This window comes from Bidens hawaiensis, unplaced genomic scaffold (assembly GCF_021521415.1).
Source record: "Bidens hawaiensis isolate Kalapana, Puna unplaced genomic scaffold, B.hawaiensis_p1.1 tig00101012_1, whole genome shotgun sequence".
Classification (NCBI taxonomy): Eukaryota; Viridiplantae; Streptophyta; class Magnoliopsida; order Asterales; family Asteraceae; genus Bidens; species Bidens hawaiensis.
Window position 1 is genome coordinate 1,345 of NW_027504697.1, and position 11,917 is coordinate 13,261.

At 36.8% G+C, this 11,917-nt stretch overlaps 1 pseudogene across 1 annotated transcript; it reads right to left on the minus strand.

Annotated features, from left to right (window-relative positions):
- Window positions 1-279: 279 nt before the first annotated feature.
- LOC143608148 (glycine-rich RNA-binding protein 4, mitochondrial-like) lies at window positions 280-4,041 on the minus strand (annotated as a pseudogene). The gene is made up of 5 exons (XR_013149151.1): window positions 3,969-4,041; window positions 1,941-2,084; window positions 1,796-1,864; window positions 1,600-1,706; window positions 280-784 (listed from the first exon to the last, which is right to left on the minus strand). The product of XR_013149151.1 is annotated as a glycine-rich RNA-binding protein 4, mitochondrial-like (transcript).
- Window positions 4,042-11,917: the final 7,876 nt, after the last annotated feature.

The following is an 11,917-nucleotide window of genomic DNA, read 5'->3' on the forward strand; positions in this document are numbered from 1 at the left end:
TCCTCATGAAGCTGCTACATAAGTAATAAGTTATATAAAAATATACTTACAGTGAACAAAAAATTAAAATGAACTTCTAATTAATCTCACATTGGTTCATGTATAAAACAATGAATGTGAGCGCAAGCCCCGAAAAACTGAAACTAAATGTCTTGTTTCATTCTACAACTTAGATCTTTCTCATGAATCTTTACATAGTTGACCCGACCCAATCTGACAAAAATATTTCTCATGAATCTTTACACCTAAACTTGCCGACCCTGGGGAAAAAAACTCATGGGCGAAAAACCAAAATCAAACATTTAAGTTTTAGACTAATGACATAAAGCTTAAGCCAAGTACTATAATTCAAACCAAAACCAAACATTTAAGTTGTCAAATGTAATAAACAAACAAGAAAACATAACAAATAGCTCACCCAGAACATATTCACAAAGGCTAGCTTAATCATAGAAGCAACATATGGGCATAGTCACTTACATCCATCCATATTCACTTATTGGAAGTCTTGGCATAATCATCATCCGCAAAATCGTCCTTGTCATCAGTACCAGATAATTCATGGTTCACACCGCCATCAGCTCCATCTTCATTGCCACCGCCAACACCAGGTGAGACCCCCGCCAAAGAGATTGTCACCACCACCAACACTCTGGTTCCTACCGCCATACCCACCATATCCACCGCCTCCTCCATAGCCACCACCACCATAGCCGCCGCCACCAAAAGATGGGCGTGGCTTTTCTTGGGCAAAGCTGACCCTAATCCTGCGACCATGAAGTTCCTGAAATTCATTGCCATCAAGAAAACTATTATTTGGAAAATAATTGTGTGATAATTTGCCACAGAGCAGAAGCAATAATAAAGAAACACGATAATAATTTTCAAGATAAAGTTGATAAATTTCTGAATGTCTTAAACGTTTACATTATAAAGAGAATTCTAAATTTCGCAGGTTTGCCAAATTTTCTAATTAACAAATCAACTCATAATTACTTGCATTAAGACTAAAAATAAAAATGAAAATTAGGCTAATCAATAACATGTTGAGCTTGATTTTAAAATGTGTGATGCGCTCTGATGGATATTGATCCAAAATAAAAGGCAGACGTGAGACGCGCACGTATCACGTGTGCGAAACCCTTTTTTTTCCTTTTTTGAAAAGAAAAAAGAAAAGACATATAAATTAAAAACAAATTATAGTACCACCAAAAAGGTTTTATGTATATCCTAAAAAAAGGTTTTTTCTCTGTGCAAAAGTAGTCAATGCACAAGGTGCAAGTAAAACCTATGCATTAACTCAACTCAGAAATATGTGCATCACTTGTTATGTGATTCAGAGTGCATCATCTCGCAACACAGAATCGTGGCGCATTGCTCCACCTAGTGTGATCTCATCAGCGCAGCGTGCACACTATATAAGAAAAGGTTTGAAGACTGTAAAATTTTAAAGAAATTCTTTATTCGCTAGCCCAATTTATGCCTTTCAAAAGTTTAAGCCTTTTTTGCTATGTTTTCTCCTAAGTTTTCTCTTTATTCGCTAGCCCAACTGATGTTTCAAAAACTAGAAATGTTTTAAAAACTAAGAATCAATGATACCATCCCGTCCATATCTTGGAGAGCGGTGTTAGCCGCATCAGCTGATGTATAACTAACAAAACCGAATCCTCGAGACCTACCAGAATCCCTATCAGTAATAACTTTGGCTGCAAAATCAGTAGGTTCAAGATTCAACATTTGACACTTTGTAACGATTAACGTAATAAGTCATAAGAAAATAAATATAGTTAAATACCATCAATCACTTCACCAAATTCCTGAAAAGCTTCTCTTAATCCCATTTCATCAGTTGCATATGCAAGTCCTGCAAAAAGACTTTAACTTTTCTATTCTTGACATCGTGAAATTATGTATAAGACATGATAAACCGGATAACTCACCTCCAACAAATAGTTTAGCAGATGACATGCTTCTGATTGCTTGAAAAAATGGTGAGTCTGAAGAAGACAAACCCATACTAACATGACTGCTTTCAGATTGTTTAAGCAGGCTACCAATTTTTCTAACAAAAGCCATTTTTAGACCTAAAAATAAACAAAACAAGAAAATGAAGTTAAGATAACTGAACATAATATCATATCATATCATACTCATGTAAAAGCTTAATATATTAAACGATTAATTATAGCTAAAGCAAAGATTATATCAAACACGTTATATGGTAATACAAAAAATGGTATTAGAGCCACACTTTCGTCGTTTGAGACGGGAGCCCAGATCCCCTAAAATCCAAAATATTATGTTTCTTTGCTTACTGTATCCATGTTACCTTCCTATTGTCGTTGTCTTTCTATGATGATTTATCCATTCCTACAATCCTTTCTTTCCTAGTTTCAGTTATTGGTAGTTGCTAGGGTTATATTGTTAGTACTGTCCATACAAATATCATTTTGGTTAGTTATATTCATGCTAGATACATGCGCTCTATGTTACTAGGGCTGTCCACGAGCCGAGCCGAACCGAGCATAGGCTTGCTCGTTGCTTGGCTTGTTTACAACCGAACCGAACCGAACGGCTGAAATTCGAACCGAGCGAAAACCGAAACGAGACAAAATCGAATCGAGCATTTTTCGATCAAACATCGAGCGATTTCGAGCACTATTTATTTCTTTTTCACTTTAAAATTTTCAGTAAAAAAAAAATTTGAAGGTTGTAAATAATATGTTTTATAAATAAATTAGTAGTTTTTTAGACAAACGTGTTATAGATAGTAAATTTTTATTAAAAATAAGTTTGAAGTGAGATATAATGATCATGTAAACAAACTTCTAGTATTCTAAAAACTTGAAGCAAACAAATAAAACTATAAAATTAATGAAATATGAACAATTTTAAGGAGTAAAAATAACTGTAAGCTTATATTTATGTGTTTTGTCTATATATTTATATATTTGTTCATATATAATTATATATAAAATAAATTAAAAATATTCGAGCCGAACCGAACCGAGCAGACATTTGCTCGTTGCTTGGCTCGTTTACAAACCGAACCGAGCAGAGCGGCTCGCTTTCAATCGAGCGAAAAAACGAGCGAGCAGTTTCCAAGAGAGCGACGAGTTTGGACGGCCCTATATGTTACTAATACACTTTTCATGCCCACATACCATGTTTGAAGAATTGAAGCTAGGGGTGTGCACAAAAGCGAAAAAAACGAACCGAAATCTAAAAAATAGGAAAAACCAAACCGAATTAGAAACCAATGTTTCGGATTTGGACTTTAGTAAAAACCGAAATATTGGCTTTGGTTTGGTTTCGTGTTTTGCAAAGTACCGAACCGAAATAACCAAAAAAACCATAATAACCGAACCTTGACCATTAAAACCAAACCTACAATTGACTAAATGTAATTGAATTTATGACTTTTAATGTTAATTTTGAACGCAACTATCTTTTAGTATCTCTTAATATTTTAAGCCCAAATGTTCAAATATTCTACTAACCATAAACTTTTTTTTTTAAATATACCACGCCGAATGTCAATATTTTGGGTCAATTTGTTTGGCCCGATAACGAAAATCGGATGGTTTTGAAAAGTGAAAAACAGCAAATTTGATTTTCGGTTGGGTTTCAGCACAAAACCCACCAGCACATTACTAATACTAATTACGTCATCCCCTAAATATCATTTTGTAACAGAATAACAATAGCATGTTCAGATAAATGAATCCAGAAATTACAATTTTAAACAAAACCAGTACTGCATATACAAAACGATTACAGAATCAATAAGCAACAGACTAATTAACGAACACTTTCAGTACTAATTACTAAACCCTGGCAGCAGACTGCAAGTACCAAAACCCGTACTTGAACGATTTGTAAATTTAACGATTCTATTCAGATGACCGAAAAAACAAAATAAGAAACAATTAATTAATAAACAATAATGTAATCGTTTGGTGACGAACCTTGAAAACGGTGTGGGGCTCAATGCCTCCGTGGGGTGTGGCTGTAAATATATGGAGACTTTTTTCAGAAAGATGACAGCACGTGGTTTGTGGATTCTAACTAGAGATGCACGCCGGTTAAAAACCCTAAACCCTTGGGTATAAGTTTAATAGGCTATACTCGGGCCAAAGCACGTCGGGTTTTCATCGGGTATATAATCAGGTAAATTGGTTAATATTATCAGGTAAATCGGCTCGGGTAATCCGGTATAATCCCAAACCCTAATGGGTATGGCATTACCCGTCCCAATTATATCGGGTTTTCCCATCGTGTTCGGGTTTCATTGTCAACCCAAATGTTATTCTTTTCACTTTGGTTTACATCGAGGTTTCGAAAGAAAGGAAGTCGATTACAATGAAGGCAGATACTGAAGAAAGTAAAACCCTAAAGTAGAAGTTAAGTGAAGATGAGTTCTTGGTATGTGACAACTGTAAAAGAACAAGATACTTTTCCTCATTTTACCCGAAACGAAACAACTAACCCGTTTACTCACATGTTAATTACTTTATCAATAAGTGTGGCCCATTCTGTCATCCTACCAATTTTCATGCAAATTCGTACACGAAAAATAAACATTTTTAACAAAACGTACCTTTGATGTTTATGTTCGAAATCACTCGAATAGTTCAAAACCATATCAAACGAACTCGAAATTGAGTGATTCAAGCAACCACGGAACGGTTTCGCCCCGATCTACAAACCGATCATCTCTCCGTCGCCGAACACAGCTGCTTCAGTCGTCGGAAAACCAAAACAGTTGCTGGAAAACTCCATTTTTGTTGTTACGGTTTCCTTGATAGAAAACACACTTCCCGACCTCTGATCGTAGATCTGATCAGTGAGAATCTCCGTTTATATTCCATGAACATTCAGTTAAAATTTTAGACCGATCGAACGGTAAGATCTCCGGGAATCGTCGTATCTTCATGGGTTGTTCTCTCAAATACGGGAATTCTGGTAAAGAAGGAGTTTGGAGGCTATGATAGTTATAATGAGATAGATTGTGGCTACATTTATAGGAAGAGTGTAGGGTTTCATGTTTAAATATTCATATAATGACACTTGAATGGAAATTTCGATTGCCTTACTTTTGTTATAATATATTTATGTAAAGATATATATAAGTGTGTATATATATATATATATATTATTTTCAATAAAGAGAGCTCACCAACATTCGTGTTTTCGTTTATTTTAATATGTTTTGCAGGAAAGTAATGACTTCGAGGGGACAAGGAAAAGAGGGTGTTGGATGTGTGTTTGAATAATGTAGGAACCGGGATTTTAAACAAACCGTGCAGTAGCACGCATACAAACTCTGATTATGCAATAAATATTTTATTTAATAAAAGTTAAACTTTTATTATTAAATTTCATGCTCTATTTTAGTTGGCTATCGGCATCTGTCACGACCCGAACGACTTAAGTTAAATTCTTCCGCTGTCTTAATTAAGATTTTCGGGGTGTGACAACCGAGGGCTTACAAGTTTGTATCAGAGCATAAGTTCGAGAGATATAAGCATCCTATATGATTAGACTCGAGCAGAGGATGAAACTTAAAGAAGAAAAGAAAGAGGATGCCAGTTCAATAAAGCCATGTGTCACTCAAGCAAGCTTGGTAACGGTAAGTTGCATGATTAAGTTCATGTAAAGATTTAGAAATATATGTATATGCATGTTAAATGAAAGTGGAAGAATGTATGAAGTTGGCTTAATTGCTAAAGAAAGAATGTTTGTATGCTAGCTTAATTGCTAGGGAAAGAATGTGTGTATGCTAGTTTAATTTCTAGTGATAAGAATGTATGTTATATGTATATTTACATGATTGTGTGAGAAGGTTTAAAAATGGTGACTTAATGAGTTCTCCGACAAGTTATGCAATGGATGTGCTCAAGAATTTCAAGAAGTGTTCTACCTCAAGGAATGAACAAAGGGATTTCAAGAAATAATCCATAAGGAGAAACTGGAAATGATTCCGTATGTTTTGAACGTATTGCAAATCAGTATATTGTTGGACAGAAGGGTCATTCAGTGCTAAGTGTTATGATAGTAAGTGCAATGTTTATATATGAAGAACAAGAGAGAAAAGCATGCTTAAGGAAATGATGGGACTTTATAAGTCAAGATAAGGAAGTGTACCATCGAGGACTTCATGGACAAGCTACTGTGGACAGCTAAAACTAATTAACATCACTTGATGATTGTAAGACAAAGGATAAAGGTAAGTTAGGAAGCTGAAGAAAGGACGTGAATATCATGAGGTATTTGTAACGATTCCGACAAATCCAGGTATACCGTAGCCGGAATATACTATTTACGTGTTATTTAATATTGATTATATGAGTTATAGCACATTGATACGAATATATATGGTTCACAGTATGAATCATACTCAATTATATAGTGAATCGTATTGGAATTACAATTAACCAATGAACGATTATTGAAACCCGAATGAATCGGGAATTACATTATAGACGAAGTATATAATGTTTAGTGATGTTTACGAGGTATGAATGCTTCGGGATAGGTGAATTATAGCACAGAAAAAGGATATCGATTTAATGGTACGTCGGTACGCTAAACGAAACCTTTAACACCAAATCAAGCAAGAGACGATCAATTAAGCCGAAAAAGATGCGTAATTATTAATAATATGATGTTTTAATGTCATGGTTTAAGTTTTTAAAGTTTTTAAGTCGGTTTTATGTAAATTTTATTTTGACCCGAAAAACGACCATTTTAATTTCGTTTCAAGCCGAATTACGAGTTTAAACGAGAAACGAACTGAACCAGATTATCCAAAACATCATCCGGATTACAAAAATCTGAATGTGTGGCCTAGAATGGATGTGTGGGCCCCACCCCACACATAATGTAGGCCGATCGGCCTTGTTTATGCACACACACTTTTCATTTTTTCTTTTTCCATCAAAAACTCTCCCAAAAATCCCTTCATATCTTTCAAGAACACAACCAAGATCATCCATTTTTCACCAAGATCTTCAAGGTATAAACATGGTTTTATGCTTAAATCTTGTTTCTAATTCTACAATATTGAGAAAAGGAGGTTTCCATGTGAAAGACGGGTGAAAACCCGAGATAAAACCGATTCTCGTATGATCAAGGGATGTATACAAGTTATACAAAGGATCTTGATCCAAGTAATGAGTTAAAAGTGTTTAGAATAAAATTTTACGGTTAAAATCTTGTTAAAATGAGTTTCCAAGTGAAAGATGGGTGAAAAACCGAGATGGAACCGACTCTTGCATGATCAAGAGATGTATACATGTTATACAAGGGATCTTGGTCCAAGAAATGAGTAAAAAGAGTCGGGAATGGATTTCTACGGTTAAAACCTTTGTTTTTACTTAAAAACCGACACTAGGAAAGAAATGGCTTGATTGTGGGTATAACTTGCTTGGTGTGGTGTTGATGAGCTTGTAAGTGTTGTATCTAGCGGCTAGCAAAGGCTAGAAACCGAGATCCTTGCGATCTAAAGCTAGAAAACACAAAATAGTTCGGTTTTCGTGTGTTATGAAAAAATGGACAGATTTACGTGTGCTTAGAGTCGGGTCACGAAATTTCACAGAGATGATCTACACATGAAAATATGAGATCTGTGAATTTTTGGTAATTTTTGGATAAAAGATGAATATTTGGTGAATTTAATGCTCGGTTTTGGCCAAAAATAGTGAAAAATAGCAAAACATGATGAAAAATTCCGGAAAATTTAAGATAAGCTTTTTATAACATATAAAAGTCACCCACAAAATTTGAGCTCAGTTGGAAAAGTCTAAGTAGGCTCTTCGGTGAAACGAGTTCTAGGGCTTTCTAGCTCGGTTTTGGGTAAAAATGGCTTGAAAAATAAGTTTTAAATTCTGGAAAAATTCCAGGGAGTTATGAGGATGATAAAGATCATCCCAGAAAAATTTGGGATTTTTCTAAAGTGTTTTGGTATTTTTGATATATTTAGTGTTTTACCAAGATTTAAAAATAGATAAATAAATGTAAATGTAGGAAAATAAATCTGGGAAAATTCCAGAAAGTTATGAGGATGATAGAGATCATCCCAGAAAAATTTGGGATTTTTCTAAAGTGTTTTGGTATTTTTGATATATTTAGTGTTTTAACAAGATTTAAAAATAGATAAATAAATGTAAATGTAGGAAAATAAATCTGGGAAAATTCGAGAAAGTTATGAGGATGATAAAGATCATCCCAGAAAAATTTGGGATTTTTCTAAAGTGTTTTGGTATTTTTGATATATTTAGTATTTTAATAAGATTTAAAAATAGATAAATAAATATAAATATAAGAAATTAAATCTGGAAAATTTTTACAAAATTCCTTTCTGTCAAATTAAGTTTTGTGCAAAATTTCAAGACCCGAGACTAATCGGGTAATTATTTGTGCTAAAAAGAACATAAAAACAAGTTTTTAAAGCTTAAAACGTGTAAACCGGCAAAGTTCGCATAAGCGAGCTGACTGGTACATGAAAACTCTAAAAATAGACTATTTCATAAATCTAAGTAAATTAAGTAAAAATAAATCATCCGAAAATAATTCGGATGATTTGGGTAATTTTACCCGATTTTACCGTTTTCGGCACCGAAATACCGGAAATGGGCCCCACGGCCAAACGGGGTGTCAAACCGAGCTATAATTTCATCACCTTAACTAAATTGACTGTCAAACTCTAAGCAATGTCAATCTGAGTCCTTAGAAGTGTCACGGGGTTAACATTGTCCCCGAATCGAGTACAGTACTGGGTTAACAATGTTCCCAGATGTACCGATTGATACGTATTTAAGTTATGGGAATTATATAGTAACGACTAGATATTATATTACAGATCCAGGCACGTAGCTGTTCCTTATATTACTCACCGACTCACAACAAGGTGAGTTTTCACGAGCCCCTTTTAATGAATTGTTTTAATTATATTTTCCCGGGGCGGAAAACATGTCTTATTTAAAGTATTTAAGTACATACCGATCGTATGGAAATACTTGTACATTTATATATATATGGACTGATGCATAGAATATATAAAATGTTTATAATGTGTTATTGTTCTGGGGTAACATAGTTCCCAGGGGTTATTGTTGTTCTGGGGTAACATAGTTCCCAGGGGTTATTATTATTCTGGGGTAACATAGTTCCCAGGGGTTGTTATTGTTCTGGGGTAACATAGTTCCCAGGGGTTATTATTATTCTGGGGTAACATAGTTCCCAGGGGTTGTTATTGTTCTGGGGTAACATAGTTCCCAGAGGTTATTATTGTTCTGGGGTAACATAGTTCCCAGGGGTTATTGTTGTTCTGGGGTAACATAGTTCCCAGGGGTTGTTATTGTTCTGGGGTAACATAGTTCCCAGGGGTTATTATTGTTCTGGGGTAACATAGTTCCCAGAAAGTTATTGGAAATATTCTGGGGTAACATAGTTCCCAGCATGATTATATTGTTAATAAATGATTATTAAAATGATTTGTCAGTGTTTATTTAAATTAGTGAAACTCACCAACTATTCGTAGTTGACCCGTTTTCTTTACATGTTTTCTAGGTATGCCCAAGTTGGATTGATTGATGTGTGCTTAACTATCTGTGCTACCTGTTGGAAGCTTGCTGCTCTTTGTTTTGTAATGAATTTATTAATGTCTTATCGGTAAAATATGTGTGTAACACCTAGACAGTAATGAAACTCGCAACAATGTAATATGTTATAAATTAATGTAGTGGTATTTTCTTTATAAGCAATGCTGTTGATATCAGATGTGTCTGTTGCATCCCGTGTACGTTTCCGCTGCGGTTACGGGGTGTTACAGAACTTGGTATCAGAGCCATTGGTTATAAAGAATTAGGATGTCTGAAAAAGATACCTAAAATATAACCAGTAGCTCAAGTATTATAGGATCTGAATATCAACTAATAATATATTGTGACGAGATCGGGATGAACTTGGATGGACAAGTGGGTTATTATGGTCCGGAACATAATAACAGACTTGTCTGCACGAGGGAATTCAGGGGAAGTCACGGGGGACTTAAATAGGTAAAATTGGCAACATATGTGTAAATGTATAATAATACTATTATGTGGCAAAATTGTATAAGTAAGTGCATGATTAATTTAATTATGAATTACACTACGAAAAGGACTATATGTTTGTTAACTTGTGTGCAGGTATAATGGCAAGAACACCTAGTGTGTCGACGGAAGAGGACCCGGAAGAGGCTAGTTCCGGGGCCTCTGGAAGCCCAAGTGTAGCACCCAGCTCCGAGCCTTCGGAGGCTAGTCATAGTACTTCTAGACAGACCACCCCAGCTAGGAGTGCTAGTGTACCCTCTCCTGCTAGGGTTACCAGGTCTCCTACCCCGCCCGCACCACAGACCACCCCGATTCCCCCCAGACACGGTCCCCGCCTCACGGCGCGGATCAGTGCCCCGTATGTTCCGCCCACTGTTACCCCACCCAGATCCACATACCACCGGGGCGAGTCTTCCCGCCCCCAACCCGAGCCTGCAACCCTACCTGTGTGGGGTCTGCCAAGGCAGGAGCGGGACTTGGCGGCTTGGCTACGTGTTCTCACCGAGCAGGTGAACGAGCACTCTGCCGCCCTGGTCGTGGGGGTACAGAGGCGGGCGTACCTCGGGGACAGCATACTGGACCACCAGTATGCTATTAACCAGTTAAAAAGGGAGTGCTCATACTCCCACTGGTTGATCGACCAGATGGAAACCCGAATGCGGGTTATGATGGCGGTGCTGGTGGTGCTGGTGGCGGTGTTGGTGGGGTTGGTTTACCACCATGTGTAGACGTGTTGGATGGTAGAATCTTGAACCGCTTTTTGATACTCCGTGTAAGTAGTTAGTGGTGATACTAACACGGAGTGAATCTTGTTTAGTTATAGTACAACCACTGGCCCATAGGGGGTCTCTTGTAGGGCATATCATTATCGATACTTTTGGGTATCATTCAAGCACTGACCCATTGCGGGTTATGTCGAGGATGATACCAACATAGGCCCTTTGTATTAAAACGTAGTTATGTAATGTTGACTGGAAGTATGTAAATTGATGTTTGTGTAATATGAATCAATGTTTACTAATGAATGAAGTATGTATTGTGTTTTATATTTTGAGATGGTATTGATTATATATATTTCTTTGATGATTGTATAGAATGGCACCGAAACGATCAACGAAAGTATCGGAAGTAGATGTGAGCCGTTTGATTGCTCAACAGTTGGAGGCGGCGATACCGGATATAGTATCGCGCATCGCCGCCAGCATTAATAATTCGTCTAATCCAACCCCTCCGAGCAATCAAACGCCCATAAATAATGGCGGGGAACATAATGCTAATCCTCCACCTACCGATAACACTATGCCGAGTACTGACGCACCGCCTACGGTGGTCGCTACCGACAGTAATGGCCCTATCCCTACTGTAGAGACCAACCGCACTGGACCATCCAGGGGTTGTTCAATCAAGGATTTCATGTTATGCAAGCCTTTAGAATTTAACGGGTCGGAAGGACCGAATGGGTTAGTGAAATGGTTAGAGAAAATAGAATCAGTGGTAAATATCAGCAACTGTCCCGAGGATTGTGTCGTTAAGTACGCCACCTGTACGTTCACAGACCATGCCTTGACATGGTGGAACACCATAGTACAGACTCGAGGTCAGGCGGCGACAAACCGCATGACCTGGGCAGAGCTTAAGGATCTTGTTTTGAAACATTTCTGCCCAAAGAATGAATTGCAGAAACTGGAACATGAGTTGTGGAACCTAGAGATGCATGGGGCGGACCACTTGGGATATACCAACCGGTTTAATGAACTGTCACGATTAGTGCCGTGGTTGGTCACCCCAGAGTCAAAAAGGGTGGAACGTTATATTTGGGG